Genomic DNA, 25081 nt, shown 5'->3' with positions numbered 1-25081 from the left:
TAACAACAAAGTGAGGTAATAAAGTAAAATCCGCCTTTTGTCCGGGTGGGAAATTGAACCGAAGATCTCCTGCATGGCAGACGGGGGCACTATCCGCTCTACCATCGGGAATTGTGTTCCTCAGGTATTGTTTGGGCTTATTCTTCATTCATGTTGATAAATTACGAAAAAGCAAAAAAGTCCGATCGGTTTGAAAATTGACAGCCGGTTTTTTTCTCGCAGTTTCTCTGCGCCACTTTTGCGTTTTCTCTCCATCTCAGTAGATCCTATGAGATAACGTTCGACCCGTGTTGCACTGCACACCGGCGCACCGAGCCACAGGCTTGTGATCTGATTGGGCCAGCCCCGTGTCAGTGAAGAAAAATAACCAATGGGCCGCAGAGCAGCGTGTCTCAGGGGCCGGCCCGGTGCTGAGTAAACAAACTCTTGTAATGACTTTATTTGCCGAAATCATTATGCAGGCGGGACCAAACTACGCAAAAGGGGTTGTTTAGCAATGTGATTGGGCCAGCCCAGTGTCAATCGGGCCGCTGATCTACTGATCTTACGGTCAGCTATTTCAATAATAATAATTAAAAAAAAAAAAGTGTCGGGGGACTGTCGGCCCACTTAGCACATCGGCCCACCGGGCAAATGCCCAGTGTGCCCGATGGCCAGTCCACCCCTGATCGTCAAAGATGCCGACCTCTAGACAAACGTCACTACTTTTTACTGCTAAATTGAGAAAATCTACCACATTGTTGTGTTTATAATACTTGGCAATCATTATAAATAATTATGATATGATATTGGGGGGGTTGTGGTGGCTGGTTTGGATTATTGGGTGGGTTGCAACCCACCCATCCCCCCCATAAATTACGCCTATGCACTCATGTAAATCTACACTGATATGGCGTGTGATGGGCGGCTTACAGGGCAAGACTTTGGGGCTATCAGCACGACAGTGGAAACGCGAATGCCTTTTGTTCTCGTGGTTTGAGCCTGCAGGCCGTGAGCACCGCCTGGCTCGCGGTGGAACGACGACTCATGTGGCCTTTTCAGCTCGGTGCCACCAGGATAGTCCAGTCATTTTAGGCCAAAACTGGGGTCAATCTAGGACAAATTGCAAGAGAAGCAAACTCAACTGGTTTTGTATCCTCAGTTTGTCCTGAGTGAGGGGAAAAAAGTCCCAAAGTCCCAAGAAAAGTCCCAAGAAATCCCATTGGTGGAAACTATATATACAGGTTACTATATATACAGTAACCTTTTAATTCACTGTTTAAATATCTGTTCTGACATTTATTCCTTATATTCCTTATTAGCGCATATCAAATCAGATAATGTGTGATATGCATGTGTAAACAGAATAATTCAAAGAACTTGTAATTGACTTTTTTTCTTGTCTCTGTGTGTGTAATCATCTTGTGAATTTTTATAGTGATATCTGAAAGTAAAATGTTGAACCCCTTTCCCCTGTGTGTTAAAAACAGTGTTTTTTGGTAATATGTGGCCATAAATAGGTGATTTTCAAAACTTTCCACCAATGGGATTCCTTGGGACTTTTTTTTCCCCTCACTCAGGACAAACTGAGGATACAAAATCAGTTGAGTTTGCTTCTCTTGCAGTTTGTCCTAGGTTTTTTCATAAAATGACTGGTGTCTCGGTTGTTGTGTTCTCTTGGTTCATGGAGAACTTGAGTCCGTTTAGAGCACATGGAGGGCCAAGAGGCTGCAGGTTCTCATTCCAACCAAAAACTCCATCAGATGATTTCACCGATCCCCTCGCCTGCAGGCAGAGGGAAGGGACTAATCAGTGAAATCACCTGGTGGAGGTCTTGGTTGGAATGAGAACCTGCAGCCTCTTGGCCCTCCATGGCTCATGGTTTGACTGATTTAGAGCTTTAAGGGATGAAGGGGAAGAGTGCTCCCTTTAAACCATGAGGTTTAAAGGTCACTTGTTTCAAGCAAATTTTCACTTGAAACGAGAGACAATTGTCTAAAAACAAGTTACTTCTGAGGTGATCATGTCTTATTTTAAGTGTAATGAGATATTTTGACTAGAAATAAGACATTTTTGACTTGAAATAAGACAAATAATCTTGGTAAGATTTTGAGTTTTTGCAGTGCATTCAGCCCTCCTGACGCTCTGAGGAGGAATCTGGTCCGGGACCTCGGTCAGCACCGATGTTCGGCCCAGATTATCTAGAAACAGATCCAATCTCAATCCTCCCGACGGCTCACAGACTCATCAGAGCTGCGCTGATCATTTTCACGTTTGATATTTAGGATTTATAATCTGGATGATTCCGTCACTGCTCTCCGAGTGGGGCCACAGCAGCCAGAGACAGAAACTCTTCAAGGAGACGGAGGTGAAGTGAATGAGAGGAGATTTGAAATGGCGACTGCAAAGAAACACGACTGACCCACAGAGCCGGGGAGAACTGACCTCTGCAGGAGAGAGAGAGACTTTCCCCCCACTGGCTTGATAATCTTACCATCCTGCAGTCTGCGAGGTGCCGTCATTTCCAAATCTTGCAGTGTGTGCATGTTTGCGATCAGGGAGGGGAACATCTGTGGAGATGTTCATGAGGTAGGATTTTCAAACTGATCTCAGCGTGAGGGGGAAGCAGCGGGAAGCGCTTGAGACCGGCACTGATTTTGGCAAAGCTGGAGAGGAGAAAACATGGATGCTCTGCGTCACTTTGGTTTTTGGTTTATTGCGTCTCAAAAAAAACGAGTCCACAAAGCACACGCTGGTTTCAGGATTGTTCAAAGAAGCTGAGAATCGCGTGGTGCAGGTTTAAAGATGCTGGCGCAAAATATCGGCTCTCGGTGTCGTCATCGCCCTCGCGGGTCAATCCCTGGCAACTTCGCTGTTCCCCTCTCTCCCTCTCTCTTTCTCTCTCTCTCTCTCTCTCTCCGTCAGTAGGTAAACTGTTAGCCAATGCCTCCCAGATGTGTGCAGGATCTTCTGGGGCAAATAAAAATCGGCCTTGTTGGCCCTCAGATATGGCATGATGTCACTGTCATTGCATGTACCAGCAACCCAGTCCAGTCACAGAGAGACAGACAGACAGACGGAGAGACAGAGAGAGAGACAGACATGAGGGTTGGGATGAGTAAAGCTCCCTGGACGGCGGCGGCGGCGGCGGCGGCGGCGCTGATGGACGTGAGGCGGAGGAATGTCTGAGGCTGCAGGTGGTCTGCGAGCTCGCCGGCCTCCTCGCAGCCTCCTCGCTCACTCAGCCTCCACTTTCTGCTTGGAAAAAGCCTCGTAAATTTCTGTTCTGTTGGCTAAAACCTTTTTTTTTTCTCTTCCCCCCCCCAAAAAAATCCTGGTTGTTGGATTCCTGTGCGGCTCAGGAGACTCAGAAGTCCCAGTGAGTGTGCGCTGAGTGGAGTAATGAATTTGCAGACAATAAAACACACACACACAATGGCCTCATATCTTCAGGTTGGCTCGGTCTCTCTCACTTTTATCTCTCTCTCTCTTTTATGTTTTTTTTTTTTGTCTCTTTTATCTGTGTGCATTTGATTCCCTGAAAAGCACTTTGGGCTGGAATGAATATGGAGTAAATAAAATAAGCACATAAATACTGTAAGTAAAATAAAGCTGTCTTAATTTGTCTTGATTCGATTCGTCTCGCGATGCCATAAAATAAATTTGACTCGGTTTGCGCCGAGCTGCAGCTGAACGCGCTCTCTGGGACCGAGGCCGTGCAGATGAGTGGAGGCGCCGCCAAAAAATCACTGCTTCGACATGCATGTTCATGTTTTCACCGACGGCTTCAGGGTCTGACTGTCTCGTCTGACACACAACGCAGAGACGAGGCTGTGGTTCTGTATTAACAGGCTTTTATTGTGAAGCTGCATCAGCGGCTTGTGGCTGGAACACCAACGATTCGCTCTTTCAGACCAGCAGGAAAAATCAGGAGGAGAATGAATGGCGCTCTTGCCTCGTTGAGTAACTGTGGATGAAATGCCCTTGAGCAAGGCACTTACCCAAGGACACGTCCAACTGCTCCGCCCGGGATCGTCTTACATCTATTTACAGAAAAAGAGTGAAATTTAAAGATAAAACACAATTACTAAAGTTACTTAAATACAGTTGTCCCTCGCTATAACGCGGTTCACCTTTCGCGGCCTCGCAGTTTCGCAGATTTTTTTTTTGTGCAATTTTGCATGCAATTTTTTTTTTTTACTGGACTTATTTTTCTATGAAGGTTTGAACTTCATAGAATTGACTCGTATGGTGTTTGTGGCTCGTATTGAGTATACGAGCCACAAACACCATACAGCAAAAATTGTCTAAAGAAATAAGTGAAAATACAGCTACACATTACTGTGGTGCTGTAGTTTTACTGCAGCTATAAAATCTTATGAGCAATTATGATGCAGAGTGTATATAAGATGACTTACATCACTTCTCTAAATAAACTGAAAATGACTGAGATTTAGCACAACACAAAGGATCAGCTAACTAGAGCATGGTGCCATATTGACAGGAGCCATCAATCAATCAGCATCATCATCATCAAAAAAAACCAATATTGCACAATGCACATCAAACCTATCCCTATAAAGCCTGAACTATGAAAGAATCGGCAGAAAATTCCAATTTTTTGAGACTGAAATTTAGTCCTATAACAAAATGTAAAAGATTTTTCAAAAAATATGTCTTTATACGATTTTTCTGTTCTATCATATTTGATAAATAGAAAATAGAAAATGCTGATAACAGCAAATGATCAAAATCATAAAAAATTACATATGCCTTATAATTTATTCTTTGAAAAAAATGAGAGTTTTGGCCTTTTGTTTAGTGAGTGTTTTGGATACTGGTTACATAACAAACAAACAAAAAAAAAGAGTATGTATGTTGGTATGTATGCTTCTTGTATGACAGCTAGCATGTACTTTATGTATATATGTGCACTCAGGTACACACTTATGCATGTATGTATATGTAAACAGTAGAATTATTATCTTATATGTGTTTTGTTTGCTTATCGTTATTAAGGATTTCGGGATGAAACAGAAATGAAATTGATTGCAAGGGTTGAGCAGCCATAAGCTTTTGCTTCAGCCGAAAACCTCACACACTTAAACTGCACACAAACTACAGCCAGCAGGGGGAGACAACACAGATTAAAAGAAAATAAAGTCCTGATGGGGACAGAAAAATTAGGGAAAACCATTTTATCGAGTCAAGTTTTATCCCGTTTTTTTTTTTTTTTTTTTTTTTTTTTTTGCAGCAAGTCCTTCAACCCAACAACCACACACGTCGTCTGTTCCTTACCTTCTTACACGACCATCAGGGGTGTTTCCTAAATTAGCGCCCCCCACAGGCAGCAGGAGATCTGCCGCAAGCTGTGGTGCACATGTACTGGGTTAAGGGTTAGGGTAAGGTTGAGGTTAAGGTTAGGGGACCTTCGTCGTCATGGCGACAATAATAAAGATGAAGAGACGAATGAAACAAAACACACAGAAACAAACGGCAGACTCGTCTCACGTGGGAATGCCACTTGCCTGTTATACCACCGCACCACCACTAGGGGTCACTCAACTTTAGAACATAACTATGGGTCGTAATAAGCTGCTGGTGCACACAAACTGGGGACTGTATTTTTTTTTTTTTTGGTGGAGGACAGTCTCGTTTTTTGTGTTTAACCACCGTGTCACCACAGGGGGGCGCTCTGGTCCCATAGCCAGCCTGCGCAGTGACACAGCGGCAGTGCTACGGCAGAAAGTAGTTCCACCGTTTTGGAAACCAGCAGGCTGAAAAAAGCATCTCACTGCAGGGGCGGAGCTCATGCACCAAAGTTGTTGGATGGATCACACACACACACACACACACACACACACACACACACACACACACACACACACACACACAGAGCAGCAGATTTCTGGGTAAGAACAGGGGTTAAAGTGGACCGGAGCTGTCTGGAGCTCAGCTCCGGCAGATGAGCCGACACTCGGCCGTGTCATCAGGGGACACTGGGCTTGAGATTGACACACACACACACACACACACACACACACACACACGCTCAGCCCACACATCCCATTTCTCACGCTATGAATCCCCAAGTCCGCTGTCCCCCAACATTTATAACAGTCAGATGTGATGTATGGCCCTCACACACACTGCTGGAGTGTGTGTGCTGGAGTGTGTGTGCTGGAGTGAGGCTGAGCTGGGAGCGCGACTCTGGCAATACGCCACGGGTTGCCATGGTAACAGTGCAGCGCGCCGGCTGGACTGGGTTCAGTTTTACAGCAGAGGAGACAGGAGACCCCGCCCACAGCGAGGACGACTCCTGGACACTGAGGTTCAGCTTTTCCCACGTCTTTTTATTTACACAGTGTGTACGGTGGCATTAAGTACACACACACACACACACACCTCCCACCCCCTCCCCAGGAAATAAAACATCTAAGACAATAAATGTACACACATGAGCAAAATAAAAGAATAAAAATAACGGTAAAGTTTCAGCTCATGAAAATAAACTTACATGTAGACCATCCTGCAGACGCTCAGAGCCCACAGATAGAAATTAATCGTGTTACACTGGGGGCCACGTGTGGCACCGGGGGCCACATGTTGCACCGGGGGCCACATGTTGCACTAAGGGGCCTCATGTTGCACCGGTGGCCTCATGTTGCACCGGGGGCCACATGTTGCACCGGGGGCCACTTGTTGCACCGGGGGCCACATGTTGCACCGGGGGCCTCATGTTGCACCGGGGGCCTCATGTTGCACCGGGGGCCACATGTTGCACCGGGGCCCACATGTTGCACCGGGGGCCACATGTTGCACCGGGGGCCTCATGTTGCACCGGGGCCCACATGTTGCACCGGGGGCCACATGTTGCACCGGGGGCCACATGTTGCACTGGGGCCTCATGTTGCACCGGGGGCCACATGTTGCACCGGGGGCCACATGTTGCACCGGGGGCCACATGTTGCACTAAGGGGCCTCATGTTGCACTGGGGGCCACATGTTGCACCGGGGGCCTCATGTTGCACTGGGGGCCACATGTTGCACTGGGTCCTCATGTTGCACTGGGGGCCTCACTGGGGGCCACATGTTGCACTGGGGGCCTCATGTTGCACTGGGGGCCATGTGTTGTACTGGGGCCTCATGTTGCACTGGGGGCCACATGTTGCACTAAGGGGCCACATGTTGTACTGGGGCCACATGTTCCACTGGGGGCCACATGTTGCACTAAGGGGCCACATGTTGTACTGGGGCCACATGTTGCACTGGGGGCCTCACTGGGGGCCACATGTTGCACTGGGGGCCTCACTGGGGGCCATGTGTTGCGAGCAGTCGGTGAGGCTCACACACACCAAGTCAAGTCAGCTGAAGTCTGTCATCGCTGTGATGATTGACAAGCAGCATCTGACCAATCAGGGCTCAGAGCCGGGAAGCAGGAGAAGAGAAGAGAAGAGACGCCATGAAAAGAAAAGACAATTTGAATCCTGATGCAAGCAAGAGAAAAAAAAATAATAATAATAACAGAAGAAGAAGAAGAAGTTGGTGCTTCATCTGAAGGTGGGGATGCTGTAGAAGTCAAAACCTCAAACTTTTACCTATTAACTGGCGACCTAATTAATTTTTCATTTCAGATTTGTGTTCTCATTAGTAAAGATTGTTGTGTTACATGTCGTTTTGTGGGGCCTCGTGGGGCCCTGCAGCAGCCGGCCGGCAGCTCACACTCGTGTGTTTGTTGCCGCCGGCTGACAGACTCAACCTTTTTTTTTTTTCTGCACCTTGTTGCTACAGAGCGAGCGGCACACTCTAAACCCTCGAGACGTCAATCTCAGTGCGGATTTACGCCGCTTAAATAAATAAAATAACATGAAATGAAAACATGATGCATCAGTGCACACAGTCACACACTGACACGGCTCCTGATTTCTACTGAATCAACATTTTTCACCTGTAGCCTCTGGTTTGATATAGAGATGAGCACCGGCTGTGTTTGTCTCCCATGCATGATCATAATGTAGGAGGAATAAAGCTGACATACATTAGTGTGGATGTTTTACTGTTTATTCTTCTATATATTGGAGGGGTTTGGGTCTTTATTGTGAAATCAAACTGAATAAATTTGCCGTCAAAAAAAAAAAAAAAAGTTTTGAGAGCAAAACTATCGACACTGAAATCAAAAAATGCTTCATGGCATGTAAAATGAATTTGTGATTAAAATGTGAATCTAAAACTTCTGTTTGTGAGTGCACAAGATTTGCTTGTGAATTCAAAAGTTTTTTTTTTTTTTTTTTTTTTTTGTTTTGTTTTGTTTTGTTTTTTTTATGAATCCAAAACTTTGGTTCGCAAATCCACAAGTCTTGGTGGCGAATTCAAAGGCTTTTGTTTGAAAATCCTAAAGTTTTTGGTTGTGAGTCTGAATCTTTTGTTTCCTGCTGAGCTGAATGTTGAGAAAAAAGTTTGAATGGTACAAATTGAATTGGAACTCGGAAAAAGAATGTGACTGTCTGTGTTGCGGCCGGCAGCGATTTCATTTGATTTTAATTTTGTTTATTTTGTTGTTTTTGTTTTAATTTAAGTGCTTTGCAAATTGATTTTTTGGGATAACGGGGCAGATTAAATAAGATTATTCTTCTTTCTGCTCCCTTTCATTCAAGATTTGGGAATGCTGTGCTTATAGTCTGTTGTTTTTGTTTTTTTTTTCAATGAATGAAATAAAATAAATGAAAAAATAAAATAAAAATAAAGTTGAATCTCGGGGGCGGGGCCTACACTGAAAGGCACGTTTCTATTGGCCAGTCTCGACGACTTGAAGACATCCTCAGTTATAATGTCGCAGTGTTAGCGCCACCTTCTGGACAGGAGTGTGGCCTACGATAGAATGAGCTGTGTGACCTGTGACACAGTTTGCAAACAAAACTCCTGGACTCCTGGAACGTTTTAGATTTGCATTTTAATCACAAATTCATTTTACTTGCAGTGAAATCTTTTGCTATCAAATTATTTTTTTTATTACAAATCTGTTTGATCACATCATGAACAAACAAACAAACAAACAAACAAACAAACAAACAAACAAACAAAAACACTCCACTTTCTGTCCGCTCAGACAAATAAAAAAAAAAAAACACTTTGGACAGCAGGTGTGACTTTTTAGGACAGACACTCCTCCTCTGCATGTCAACGCCTCAACCTGTCTGCAGTGTCAGAGGTCAGAGGTCAGAGGTCAGAGCAGTTGACTGCAGAGTGTGTCCTGTGAGCCAAAGGTCAAAGGTCAGATCCCTGAAGCACCAACGTGTCCAGCTGAGGTGGAACGAGTACAAACTGCTCCTTAAGTAGAAGTAGAAGTACTGTTCCTCTACTGTTATCTGACTGCAGTAGAAGTAGAAGTACTGTTCCTCTGCTGGTATGTGACTGCAGTAGAAGTAGAAGTACTGTTCCTCTGCTGGTATGTGACTGCAGTAGAAGTAGAAGTACTGTTCCTCTGCTGGTATGTGACTGCAGTAGAAGTAGAAGTCGTGCAGTAAAAATGTCCTGCAGTAAAAGTCCAAAGTGTCTCATGTCAAATGTCCTGGCAGTAAAAGTGACTGAGCTCCTTTTTCCAAACAGTAACTGTGTTAGCTGGGATCTTTTCCATGCAGTTAGAAAAGGAGGAGAGAACACGCTGCACACTGCATGCTTTTAAAGGGACATTACGCTAAAACCTGAAGTGAGGACCCTGTAGACTCAACTGCCAAATTATGCTGGTTGAGTTTGTCACTGATCATCTGTTCTCTGTGATGGATCTGATTTAAAATGTAGTGAAGGACAAAAGTCAAACAAAAATGGACTGAAGTCAAAGTAAAATTATTATTATACTCCAATAACACTCCAAAAATACACCAACAAGTACAGGTACACAAAAAAACTACTCAGTTACGGTAATATGAGTAGATGGAATAAGTCACTTCTGCCTCAGGCATCATGTCTGACCCGGGTCCCGTCCTCTCCTTCTACCCATAATGCCTTCCAGGGTCGAGGCCACATTTCAAAAAGTGAGGCAGGCAGAAAGTTCAGGAGAAAGAGGCTTTGTTTGTTTGTTTGTTTGTTTTAAACAAAATAAATAAATAAATAAATCAGCGGGTCACTTTCAATGTTACAAACCCACTGAAACCCAGGAGCTTTTCTGAAAGTTTTATTTCACCTTTTTAACAAAATTAACTTTGTTTATTTTTCTTTTTCTTTTTTTTTCCACCAAAATTCTTAAAGGTAAATTTGTGGCAGTTACCTTTTCTTGTTTGGTTTATTATTATTATTATTATCATTATTATTATTATTATTATTATTATTATTGTTGTTGTTGTTGTTGTTGTTGTTTTAAATTAATTTCCTCCTGATTTTTCGGAGCCCAGTCTCCTCAACATTACATTGCCACACAACTAACCTGCATCCTCAGTTCTGTTTCGGGGGAACTTATTTTTGTTGTGGATGTCGTTTGTTTTTAATGTTTGTAAAATCTTATTTTCACGGCCGCGCTCGGATGCAGGCGGCCTGGTGAACGGGTTAAACCACCGACGTTCACCAAAGCGCCTTGAACTTGAGTCGACCATGAAGAAATAGCTGTGCTTGTTTTTTGCAAACTTTATGCTACAATACTATAAAAGTGTTTTTTATCCCTATCCCTAACCCTAACCCTAACCTTAGCCAGGTGGTTTTGGTGGCTAAGGAAACAAAAATGGCTAAAATGCTGCCTGACATTTAACACAACAAGATATGCTGATTAGGAATGTATTTATGTTACGTTGTTACTGTGCACCAACCTCTTGGAACATTTTGCAGAACACACTCCTGTTTGACTCTTCCATCCTTCCCGGCCATTTTAGGTCACTACTTGCAAACTACCTCGCTCCTGTATGCAATTGTTTTTAATGTTTTATTTTAAATATTTTAACACTGAATGTATCTGATTGTGTATTTTTCATGTTGTATTGTGTATATACTTTTTTTGCGGTGTATGTCGACCTCGACATCATTGTAAATGAGGGAAACCTCAATGATCTTCGAGGCTTTAAATAAAGGTTTGTTTGATTGATTGATTGATTGATTATGATAAAAAGTACATATTTTAGGAGACAGGGTTGCATTTTTTGGGGTCACTTCTTGCTAATTTGCTTGTTGCTTTTTCAAAGAAGTCAAGTCAAATTTGCTCAGCTCTCAAAGGTTTAAATAATTTGTGAACAGCAGGCCTACATGGAACATAATTTACAATACATATTAATTATTTGGTGACTGGACTATAAACCATAACAATTTAGAATATGTCTTTATTGCCACTGTGCAACACAACTGACATGCAGTCATTAATGTGCAAAAGAAAAAAAACAAACAATAAAAACAATGCATCTAAAAACTATGAAATACAGTAAATAATTTAGCAGATTCTCAAAGGAGGGGAAAAACAGTGGACAGTGAATCTTTACAGGATGTTCTTGCTGTGTTTGAGGTGTTTGGGGACGTTTCGGGTGCCACTAAGAGTTCAGATGGTGTGACTGTGACCGGGACAGGCTGGCCGGCGTGAACACGGCCTGACTCTCCGTGGGTCTAAACGGCCGACATGTGAAAAAAAAAAAAAAAAGCCCCAACCTCCAGCAGAGGGGCTGACGTCATCCTCTAATTGATGATGTTAATGCCTCCCTGCGAGCGCCGGGTCCTGCAGAACCGAGGCAACGTGGCAGATCAACACAGCTAATGAGTCACGGCTGGCTGTGCGCGCCGTTACTGGACTCCAAGGACTGTGAAGCCCACCCGTCCAAAATAAATGGTCCTGCTACTGGTTTGGAACGATTTACGCGCCGTTATTATTATTGTTATTATCAGAGAGTCGGCTTTCATTACGCCGAGTGCCAAAGTTAATCAAACCATCAGTCACACGGCTGCTGGCCTTTGGGTCTGCGGCTCCGGTGAGGAAGCCAGGGAGACGATGCGGAGGAAAACCGACCGAGCTCAGTTTCATTCATTTGAGAAAAATAGTTTTATGCTCGAAATTAATAATACGGCTACAGCCAGGGGCCAAAAACGCTCTGTTACCACTTGGCTGTCGGGGAACTGACATCCACCACTGAAGGACAGCCAGATTGTTTTTTTTGTTTTTTTTGTTTTTTTTTTTAATCTGTGGGCAGTTAATATGGATAATAACTCATGTAAGTAAACTCATACTTTATTTATTTACCTCTATTTAGGGCAGAGGTCATTATTTATATATAGGATTTCCATGAAAACGGCATCTTTTCCATGAAACAGAAATCAACATATTTTTTTTTTTATTTTGGTTGTTCAGCAGTTGTTTTATCTGAGTTAAGCACTTTTTTCATCATCACCTCACCCACTGGCATTTAAAAAACTTCCATCATTTGGTTTAATTTTGTCACGTTGCGTATTTTACGAGCATGCATCACTTTTTTTTTTTTTTTTTTTTTTTTTTTTTAAAGCAAACCCAGGAAAGACATCTCCTGTCAGCTGGATCGATCCCTCAGCTGCCAGTAGGGGTCAGCATAGCTCTCCACAGAGTTTGCACAGAGAGAGAGAGAGAGAGAAAGAGAGAGAGAGAGGGAGAGGGGTGGGGTCGGGGTGAGGGGCTGATGGGTAGCGGTCCACAGTGATATCATTTTCCATCAGTTCTCCAGCCTCGAAACCGACTCCCTCCTCGCCGAACGGAGGAGAGGAACAATCTGACAGGCAGCAGCAGCGGTGCAGATGAGCTGAGGAGGAGGAGGAGGAGGAGGAGGAGGAGGAGGAGGAGGAGGAGATTTTTCCACTACCACATTTCACCTCTGGGCGACCGCGTCTGGAAAGGCAATATCTCCAAAGAGGTCATCAGTCAGAACGAGCAACACTCGCCCCCGAACGACGGAGTGCCAGTGATTCCTGTCTGGACTGCAGCACGCCGGCTTAGAACAAGCACACTTTAGCCGGCAGGGAGAACAGTCTGTGTGTGTGTGTGTGTGTGTGTGTGTGTACCTCTTTATCTAACGCACTATTACAGACGAAGCCCCCCCTCCCTCCTCCTCCCTACTATAAAGAGCCCACAAACCACTTTCATGCCTCAGCGTCTTGGATCGGCAGCTATTACATAAGAACAAATTGTTGATCGGTGACGAATTCCTCCACCACGTCCAAATATCGAGAAAAAACCGCTCACCATTTCCCTTAATGGAGAAATGTTTCCCCCCCGGTTGTCAGGATGAAAATGCAAATGCGTCACTGCTCTCTGGCTGGGAGTCCGGCGACCAAACACACCTCGCAGTTTACACACCGCATCTGCGCTGACAGCTGGGCCCCGGCTCTGCGGCCCGGCCCGGCCCGGCTCCTCCGTCCCACCAGGACACACACACACACACACACACACACACACACACACACACTCACACTCAGAGGAGCAAACAAATGTTTAGAGAGCTGATCAGTGTGAGGCAGGGCTGCAGGAGTAAATCAATTAACCAGCTCATCGATCAGCAGATTAAAGTCTCCAGTCTCGGTCTTTAATCCGGAGAAAAGAGCAAACATCTGCCCGTCCCAGTGGCTCCACTGACTCGCTTCTGTCTTTTATATCTTTATAAAATTATTACTTTGGGTTTTTTGGCTGCTGGTCAGACTGAGCAGGACTTTTGAAGACATCACTCTCATCACTTCCCACGTCTTTTTTCAACATGTGACAGTCTAAATAATTAATCAGTTAATGAAGAAGTTTAATCAGCGGCTTAACTGACAGACACTGCAGCCTGAGGAGGAGGAAAATGTTCCTTTAGCTCAATAAAATGTTGGCCTTAATGATATTTCAATCTGAAAAATGAAAACCAAGACATGGACTGTGTGACATTTAACCTACAGGTTCAGATCTGTGGACGCAAAGTGGCCGTTTCTGTTCATTCATATGGACACAAATTAAATTCATGTCCATAAACATGAGTTTGCTTTTTCATGCTGGCGGATGAAAAGTAGGGATGGGCGATACCACACTTTTAGGATTTGATACAATACCGATACTTTTTCTTGCATTTTCATCGATACCGATACCGATACTGATAATTTCTTACTGGCAATTTTTTTCATTCAAAATATTATTACATTTAAGACAAATTACATGACAAATACATACCATTTATACCATATTTATTATGGTCAATACATAATAAAACTAAAATTAAAATAAATAACATAAATATGAATGAAATAAGTTAAATATGAACAAAAATTTGCACATTTTCACTTTTCTTGTCAAAAAAAGAAAAAAAGACCGATCTGCCATTATTTTCTGTGTGTTCCTCCGGCTCCCGCATTCGAGCCACTCTTGCTGGCTGTGCTGTGGGGCCGTCACTTGACACGGGCCAGCTCAATACGCCGCCAGGCACAGGGGTGTGTCGGCACATAGTAAGTGAAGTAAGCTATCTAAAACAGCTGAAAGTTATGCATGCACCTCCAGTTCTTATTTGTTAGTATCGATATTTGTTTAAGGAAATTGATGCCAAATGATTAGCGTGTGAGTATCGATATATCGATACCACAGGATCGATACGCCCATCCCTAATGAAAAGCCACCACTCGTGCCAGATGAGCGAAGGTGGTCCTCTTCCACACTTTTAAACTCGGAAATAACTCAGAATGATAATCCGGAGCAGCTTAAGTGCTTTTATTAAATCACCTCAGACAGAGAACAACAAACTCAGCTGGTCTGTGGAGCAACTCACTCAAAATCTGTATTTCACCTGCAGTTACAGCTTTTATTAACTATCTGACCTGTTATGGGGCCAAGATCAAGATGCTTTCTGACAATTTTATTTTTAAATTCACAGTGAATCTTTGCACCATCAGAGCTTCATAATCAGCCTTTGACCCACTTACATAATGTCTAGGTTTAATAATGTAGATTTAATAAAATGAAGACATGAGCAGGTGCCATATCATGAGTACGGTCTAAATAACTACATACATCAGTAAAGTTATTTTCCACAGTGCTTATGGAGACACATTTAATTAGATTTTTTCTTTTACTAGAAAAGGCTAAAACACTTTGTGAAGGAGCTAAATTCTGGTCGATCTAGAAAACCAAACCGAGTGTCCAGGAGGTGGAAGGTCACGCTTGGACAGGAAAACCAGGGGCATCATAGTGGGGGGAGAAACGGGACTGATTACCCAGGGCCACAATGGGGGAGGGGGCCCTCGAAAGGCCTGAAATAAAAAGGTCTTCCTATCGGCCGGCTATACAAGGGCCCAATAAGATTTCTTTTCATGGGGCCCAAAATCCCTGACGGCACCACTGAGGAAACCCACCTGGTTCAGGTTGGAGAGAGGTTCGAGTTAGACAGAAAAACTCAGAAACTGCAGGCGGCGTCGGTCTGTGTCAACAAACTCAGCTCTCAGACTCAAACCGAGGTCAGCTGATGTAAAGCAGCGTTGACTGACCCGTCCTCCACCCCCCAGGCTTCAGATGTGGACTCACACGACCTCACGATGCAGGTACAAAATACAGCACCGACAGAAATACATTAAAAAAAAAATGTCATTAAAAATTCATGACCCTGGAAGAGGGCTGGGCATTTGATCGAAAATTGGTCGAAACCAACATTCAGAGCCTCTAACCTACGGAATCCTGCCCATGTCAGTAATTTAATTTTTAATTTAATGCAGAATTTAATTTAATTTCTCCACTGTGTGTGTTCATGTAACGTCCCCTTAAAAACACACCACCACGTGTGTGTGTGATCCGCCACATCGAGGCAACATGGAGCAACTCGAGCAGCTCGGACCGAATAAAAACGCTGCGTCCGTCATCTGGACATGTTCTGGCTTCAGCGAAGACGACGCCGGACAAAAAGAAGTGAAATGTAAAAACAGTTTGAGCGACCGAAGCTAACACCACCGATTTATTCCAACACCTGGAGAAGATGAACAGAGAAAAGCTCGAAAAAAAGAGACTGACGAGCAACAAGCGCCTCCACAAAGCAGGTTCAGAATATGTTCAGAGTTCATTTGCAAAAACAGATATCTCCATTTCAATTTATTAAACCTTTTTAAACTTTTTTGAATTTTATTAAAATTTACTTTATATTTATTTCTATTTTTTATATGTTTATTTAGTCTGGCATAATGTTTATTATCCTAAATCATGCTTTGTGTGTGTGTGTGTGTGTACTCCAAGCAGTATCAGTGAAAAAGGTGTATTCATTTTAAGAATGGCTTTTATCTGTTTTTGCAAATGAACTCTTCATATTCAATAAATAACCATATGTACTTCATCTGTGTTGCATTCACTTCATTTAAAATCACATGCACTTTCATTAGAAGAAAATATCCCAGCTTTAAAACCTGAGCATATCTACAGTGCACACCTTGAACTATTAATCGTGATATTGATCTGAGGTCAGGACTTTCAGGATTATATCGTGAACCGTGCCGTCAGTGAACGCCTCACACGCGGCAGCGGCTCGGATTCCTCCGCCTGTCGGGCAAAAAAAACAAACGGGCCATTCATCTTTTCTCACTTTTATCTGCTCACATCAGCTCTCGCTTGACAAATGGGCTCCTGCCACTGTTTTGCATCATTTCTCATTTCTCATGTTCGCGCCTCGAGACTTTTTTTTTTTCTTTTTTTTTCGGAGGAAGTGTTTCTCAGATCTCGCCGCTTCAAACAAATGCCTGGATGGAAAAGCAGCTTCTGTGCAACAATGTGGCTGTGAAATCGCTAATAAACCCCCTCAGGAAATCAGCCTCAGCCGCCACAAAGTAAGGTCCAGACCCCCTGCTGCTGTTTTCCCTGCGAGCGTGAACCTGCGGCCCGCCGCCGCCTCCCGCACGCCGCCGCCGTCCACGCTGACCTCACACCGCTCACTTTGTGCACACAGCGCCGCCGCCGCTTCCAAGCATTTCATCAGTGTCTGCTACTGCTGTTTAAACTTGTGCTGACAAATGAAACGGGTTATCTTTATTTTCCACAGCTGTGGGGCACGGAGCGCTGCGCTGGAATCAAATTAATAATAAGGTATGAAGCTGGAACACCTCACATCTCCGAGCCCGGGCCATGCCAAAGATCTGAGAGGTGACAACTCATTCTGTGTGTGTGTGTGTGTCTAAGTGTGTGTGTGTGCTCGGACTTGTTTCGGTCACGTGGAGAGCTGCAGGTCCTGAGCCAGGCATGACTAACCGTGGCTCTGTTAAAGGAGAAAACCACCAAAACACGGACGGTTACGTCGCTTTTCTGCAGGTTTTTCTGCAGTTTTAGTTTTGTTTTGTGAGCTCTGGCTCGAGTTTTCAAGGCCAGGAAAAATTCATTCGACTTACTATGCTTGAGAAAGGTGAAAAAAATATGGCCTGGGGGGAAAAAAAAGGATATTTAAAGTCATTCTCCCTCCCAGGTGTTGACCTTTATTTATCCAGCCTGCAGACTGAGCCTTCAACAAAATACAACCAAAATCTTATTCTTATTGTCTTTGGGGTCAATTTGATCCCATTCAACACCTCTAAATAAATACTTAACATCATTTTTTTTTTTAATTAATGACTTTTCCTAATTTAATGAGGACAATGCATTGGTGTTTCTCTGGGGTTTATTTGAAAATCAACATTTTATTCACATTTATTTTAGTTGTTTTGGGCACTGAGGAACGAGAACACGACATTTATAATCTTCAAAAAACATTTCTCTGCTTTAGGGTCCTGTAGTCGTAATTAAGGCTATTTCAGTAGCCAGTAATAAACATGGAGTACCTGATATGTCCACTTTGGAAACAGTTTTTTATTAAAATAATTTTCTGCAGGGTCAGATTGAGCCCAGGGGTCAAACGATGTTAAACCTGAGTGTGACAAGGTTAGGGTTAATCCTGTATCCAAAGTTCAGCAGGCAGATGTCACGGTGCCAAATGTTGTTTGCTTGATGCAAATTTATTGTCGGAAAAGGCCCACAGGTTACAGTGACAGCATGCAGGATTTGCATATCTCGTCTGCGGTTGAGCCGTCAGCGCGCGATGACATTTTCCTCCCGCGGGGATTTTTGATCCAACAACAGCCGAGTGATGAAACGCCGCTGGAGAAACGGCACGACAGCACAGGCAGAGCAGGCGAAAAAAAAAAAAAATCCCCGCGTTGTAAGGAACAAATGCACATGTATAAAATATTACTGGGGATAACGTCGGCCAGAGAGGTTAATTCACACCTTCTGAAAAATGTTTGACAGTAAACATCTGAACAGCTGGTAAAACAAAAGGTATAATAAATTTGGTGAAATGAAAAGGTCAGCCTGGCTTTGCTCCGTCCTTCCAGAGGAGCGAAGCGGCGAGGTTTGGAGTTTGTGGTGTCTCAAACAGCTGATGCCTTGTTTACCTCGGTCCTGCCCGCACGCTGCGCACATCTCAGCCTTCCTGGCATCTGCTTCTACTTTACTTTACTTTCTTTTTTCTTTTCTTTTCTTTTCTTTTCTTTTTTTTTTTACCACGTCTCAGTTTGCTCCAGAAGAACCGACAGCTTCCCTCAGAGTCTCTTATTTCTCTTCCTTCACCACTTTATTGCTCGTGGGGTTGTTTGAGTCAACAGCTCAACAGGCTCCTCAAAGGACAGAATGGAAGGTTTTTTTTGTAAAAAAAAAAAGTAATGCATTACTTAGTTACACTCCTCGTTACATCACTGATGTGTTTCTCCACAACTCGGCCTGAGCTGCACCGTCATGTACCTGCTGGTTAACAAAAAGTACATTCATTATAACTTGTCAGGCCTATCACCTTTTAACATCTATTCAACACCGATGCTTTAAGGTGGCTGCTCCACTTGTAATAGTTATTGTTAATTGATTGCTGTGTGTTGTTCTTTTTAACTGTGAAGTGTGTTGGGACCATGTTGCATGGTGATTCCACACTCTAAATAAATAAAATTGAAATTGAAAAGACGTTAAACCTGAGATCTGCCCTCGTATCGGCACAAACCCCCGTCCCGACATGAAGGACAGACACATGATGTTTCCCTCTGCTCTTTAATAAAGTGACAGCAGCTCGTCTGACGTCGTGTTTGTTTCTGCACTTCACCGCCACTTTCTTCTCCTTTCACACTACAAACTCTCAGTATCGTGCACGTCTCCACCCTCAGAGGCTGCAGACCGCTCGGCCATTTTGTTCAATTCAATTCAATTTTATTTATTTAGAGTGTGGAATCACCATGCAACATGGTCCCAACACACTTCACAGTTAAAAAGAACAACACACAGCAATCAGTTAACAATAACTATTACAAGTGGAGCAGCCACCTTAAAGCATCGGTGTTAAATAGATGTTAAAAGGTGATAGGCCTGACAAGTTATAATGAATGTATTTTACAGTTAAAAAGTACAACATACAGCAATCAGTTTACAATAATAACAATGAAAGTGAATCAGCAACATTGAAAACCACATTAAAAACATCAATGATAAATAAGTGTTAAAAAGTTAAATGCCTGGCTAAGTTTTAGGGGAGGCTGTAATGTAGTGAGTAAAGGTGGGTTTGTTCTCTCTCCTGCATGAACTCTGGCCAAAGTGAGGTGACGCCTGGCCAGAGGTCAGAGGTCAGAGGTCAGGTGACTGCTGCATGAAGACTGCTGCCGTTTTGCAAAGAACTGAAGAACTTAAGTAATTGAAGAACTTAAGTAACGCCGCAGTTGTTTGATTAGTAACTTTGATTTGTTACTGCATTTAGGAACAGCAACATGTTACGCTACAGAGTTACAGACCAACGTGATGTGATTGCAGTAACCTGTTACTTTTTAACACGTTACCCCCAACACAGTAAATATGACGTAAGTAGTTCTGTCAACCAAACTGGCACATTAGAGTTTAGCTTCTGCAGACGTTTCTGTCGGTGTGATTCTGTGTTGCATTTCTCCAAATCAGGGAAATGTTAAAATTTAACGTTTTGAGGTTTCATGAGGAAAAACGAGTGAAAAACACTGTTCAGAGGCATATGAGGCGTTGGATGGCCCAATCAGTTGAGTTAGAAATCCGTGTGACACCAGAGCCCTGTGCATTTTTACCCAACACTAGCTATTATTATTATTATTATTATTATTATTATTAGTGAATACTGATGTTTCATAAGATTAACCATGAACCTTTCCCAACCTTAACCATGATGACAAACGCTTTCCTCATCATAACACTGCAGCCTCGTTCTGGAGGTTGACGAAACAGACGATTATTCATAAATATTGATAATTCGCTGTTTTTGTTTGTTCACAGAAATGAAAAATGGCAACCGGTCAGGTCATGGAGCTGCTCCGGAGGCAGAGATAATCCAAACATTTTAATCAAACTTCTGGGATTTCTCAATATTTTCTTGTTTGATTTTCCATGACCGTGTGTATCCACAAATCGTAAATGACACAGTCAGCCTTTATTCGATGTAAATCAGAACCACATTTATTGATTTAGATCAACACTATACATCTGCACACTAACCATCTTTTTATTTTGTGGCGGTCGAGTCGATACGGCGGAGGAGGAAAAAGCTTGTCGACTGAGGTTTACGTTTTCTCGCTGTTTTTTGTGTTTTTGTGATTCTGCACTTTAAACCAAACTCTAACCAGCTGACCTGGCTAACTTTGGCTAACTTTGTGTGGCTGGACTGCAGTTTTTTTAGTGGCAGAGTGTTTGGTCTCATAACATTAGTTTCCTTATTTTTGTGTTTTTACTTTATGGAACTTTAACTTTACTGAAAAACGGTGGTTCTGCGGCTCTGCTTGTTAAGGCTCAGCCGGTCCAAAATTTGTACTAAAACAACTAAAACCCTAAATCAGCGCACGTGTGAATCACTGCAGCTTTCACTTTATGGCTCTTTAATCAGCTGGTAAAATAAATCAGCGGAGCCTCAACTTAAAACTGTCTTCAATTAATAGATTTATGACAACAACCACCTGTTTGCTCTCTTCTGACTTTTGGTTTACGATTTTTTTTTTTTTTTTTTTTTGCACCACAAAATTTGCCTTTATGACTTCTATGGTTTGGTGTTGTTTTTCCCTAATAGGAATCTGTAAAACTGACACATCCAGTTAAACACATTTACAAAGCAATTAAGAAAAAAAACTGTTTAATTACAAGGTACTTTACAAAGGAGCAAAGAAAACAATAGATAAAATATATTTTTTTAATAGACCTTTTCAATTGATATGGCTCCTCTCGTTGCCTTTAAAATGCTTTTTGTTACGTCTCACATAAACGAATACAGGCTCAACAAACCCAGTATCTTCACACCAAAAAACACTTTAACAAACACTCAGTTAAAAGCCACACAGCCCTTTACTCTGAGCATCACTGTCGACATTAACGGCACCGCCCATGATGTCACTTCCTCCCGAACCAATAAGACACATAATTGCATCACAATTGTTGTGAGAAAAATCTGTAAAAGCGGCGACAGAGGATTGCAGCTGGCAGTCGGGACGGTTGCACAATTCTTGTGGCAAATGCGTCATCCATAATGATTTGTGCTCAAAGTGTCAAGACGTCTGCCACTTTCATCTGCCTGCAGCTTCACGCCACAGACACAAATCAATCTCTCACACAAAACTTTATTGTCTCTCAGCCTCGCAGCAGCAGTCGGCGTGAAACCGCTGCTGGAAAAAAACAAAACCTGATCTTTCTAAAATCAAAGGCATTAAAGTCAAAAGTTAAAAAGTCAAACCTGAACAGTTGCTAGATCCAGATAAATAACGGGAATCTTAAAGTGGTGAGAAAAAGGGGAAGATTTTTCACAGCCTGACAGCAGAGGGACGTCCAGAGACATGAGGCGATAATGTCCACTGCTCATATCTGTGACGTTCTTCTGGATTATTTGTCTGGATTAGTGTCACATTTTATCTATAATTCCTGAGCTTGCCTGTGTTGCTGTACACATCGTGAGCTGTAGGCCTCTCTGTGCAGCCCGGCATCGAGGCAGAGTGTGTAACAGAGCCAACAGAGGAAAGTGTGGCAGTGTGATGTTGTGTGTTACTCATGTAACTGATGTGTTACCCCCCAAAACACTCAGCTGGACGGGGAAAAGGACAAAATGTTGAGGAGCACACGGAGAGGAGAGCCCACTCCTGGCCGGACAGGTGGGCAACAGGCATCGACCCAGTGAGCAAATTACAGATATTACAGTCATAAAGGAAATGCATGAAAATAGCAGACATTATGACAGCAGAAGCAACAGACACACACAGGATGAGGGTCAAACACAGAGCAGCAGCCAGGACGAGGAGGATGACGATGAAGAGGAAGAAACCTGAGAGGAAGATACCCACACTCGCAGAGGACATGCAACACATGCACATCACACACACACACACACACACACACACACACAGAAGATGGGGGAGGAAGGGGGAGAACATTAGTGGGACCAAGACAAAGAACCAGGTGCAGAAAATGCATTAATGCAGCAAAGCTGGTGGCCAGGAGGTGCAGGAGTAAGAGAGGCCAGCAGGGGGAGCAGGGCCAGGTGCAGCAGGACCAGGTGCAGCAGGAGGAGCAGGGCCAGGTGCAGTAGGGGGAACAGGACCAGGTGCAGCAGGACCAGGTGCAGCAGGGGGAACAGGACCAGGTGCAGCAGGGCCAGGTGCAGCAGGAGGAGCAGGACCAGGTGCAGCAGGATCAGGTACAGAGTCAGGGTGGAGATGGTGGCCACATCCATGCAGCAGACAGCCACACTCTCTCTCTCTCTCTCTCTCTCTCTCTCTCTCTCTCTCTCTCTCTCACACACACACACACACACACACACACACACACCCAGAGGAGGAGGATGGGTTAGTAACACAGAAAACATCACAGTCACAGCTGAAGGAGGAGAGGAGAGGGACTCAGAGTCCAGACACCACACAGATCACTAAGGTTTTAAACAGAGCAAATTTAATTAACCACAGTTAAACAATAACAACAACAACAACAAAAAAATACAATGTAGATGTGGGAATCAGTGGTTTTCAGTCGTGTAATTTGTGGATGCATGTGTGAACATGTGCTGTAGGCCAAATGGAAATCAAGATAAATCTAACAGAATATAAAACAACACAAAACAAAACCGTCCTGGCAGGAGAGAGAGTGAGCGAGCTGCAGTCTGTTACAGCAGCAATCAGTGCAAATCAGTTCAGGTGTGGCTCATCCACCTGGCAGTCAACGGGGTGGGGGTGGGGTCATCACAAGAGGAAGAGAGACTGTGGGACATATAAAGGCTTTATTTATTTTTATTTATTTTGCTATCTTTATTTTTCATAGGCTTTATTTAATGCCTTTAAACTACAGAGGACCCAGGCACTACTTATACAAATAAATTAAAAAATAAAAAAAGGACTAAAAAAAGCAGCAGTGTGAGAGGTATCAATTCCTAAAAACCAAAATTAAACTAAAACCAGTTCCTTCAAATAATAAATGGTCCAGTTTGTGTTCCTCCGTTCAAACAGAGGCACGGAGCAGTGAAGTTCTGCTGTCAGCGTTTTATTCCTGTGGCAGGACAAACGAATGGGATTAATGGAGGCTTTCAGTTCAGTCCCAGAGGGAGCTCGATAAAGTCAGAGCCTGAACTGTGACGGCGGTAATTATCCTGACGAATAACTCCATTTCGTTCTCATTTCGCTCTCCGTGTTCATGCATCGCTGCCCAAATGAAGCCGGAGGATCTTTGCCCTCGTTCCTTTCTGGGCTCCTTCTGTTGTCCCGCGATGTATTTGCTCATGTTCAAGATGTTAGCGTTCGCCTTCTCCGCCTTCCAATGTTGTCTTTCCTCCTGACCTGAACGCGGAATAAATGAGGAAATCAGCTTCCCTCTGTCGGTTCGACATTTTGCCATCCATCATGCTGCAGCCCCTCCTCCCCGTGTCCAATTATCAGAGCGAGATTTCTGTTTTTCTTTCTATTTAGATTAGATTACAGCTCCTAATGAGTGATAATTACGCCGTCAGGATAGGAGCGAGCCGAGTTTCCCTAAAGCACGCCGAGGTTCAAGTTCAGCTCCCAACACTGTAATCAATTAAGTTAAAAAAAAGTTTAAAAAAAAAAAAGGAGTTTTGAGTGAGGATGCACCGGGGAGACGCCGCGCCGAGCGACTTCGACGTGTTTGATGGTCGCTGGATGGAGTTTCTAACAGTAAAAGTATTTTATCGCGACTAAAATCTAAAAATGTCATGTGTTTGTGGAGGGATTTGGACCATCACTTTGATTTGTTCGCCATAATAAAGCATTCAGCTGTAAAATAAAGCAGCCATTTACATAATGGATAGCAATATCCCGTGGTATTATTTTTCTCTTTTATGGCGACTTTGGGGTGTTATTCGTCAGCGTCGAGCCACCCACACACACAGACACACACACACACACACACACACACACATCCAAGAACACATAAACATCCAGAAATACACACAAATATGCACTCACACACACACATGGCCACACAAATACCCATACACACACATGCACACCTAAATAGAAATGTTTCCACACACACACACACACACACACACATCCACATGAACATACACAAATATGCCCAGACATGCACTCACACACACACACATGCAAACACATGAACACAAGCACAACTGTATGCACACAAATGCATACACACACACACACACATACAAAAATGCATGAACTTAAAAAGAAATACACTCAAACATGCACTCACACACACACACAAATGCCTATACACACACACACATACACATATACATGCACACACACACACACACACACACACACACACACACACACACACACAAATAGAAATGTTTCCACACACACACACACATCCACATGAACATACACAAATACACCCAAACATGCACTCACACACACACACATGCAAACACATGAATACAAGCACAACTGTATGCACACAAATGCATACACACACACACACACACACACATGCACATACTGTATATATGCACACACAAACACACATGAATAGAAATTAAAACACACACTTGTGCATTCATTTGCAGACACACACACACACATACAGGCACATGCACATGCACACACAGACACATGGTTATGGTGTATTGTGTGTGTGTGTGTGTGTGTGTGTGTGTAAAAGCAGCTGCATGTCCTGTGTTGCTCAGGTTTCTCTTGTGAAAAC

The sequence above is a fragment of the Myripristis murdjan genome, chromosome 24 (genome assembly GCF_902150065.1).
Source record: "Myripristis murdjan chromosome 24, fMyrMur1.1, whole genome shotgun sequence".
NCBI classification, from domain to species: Eukaryota; Metazoa; Chordata; class Actinopteri; order Holocentriformes; family Holocentridae; genus Myripristis; species Myripristis murdjan.
The sequence above is the reverse complement of the archived record's forward strand: the minus strand, read 5'-3'. Positions refer to the sequence as shown.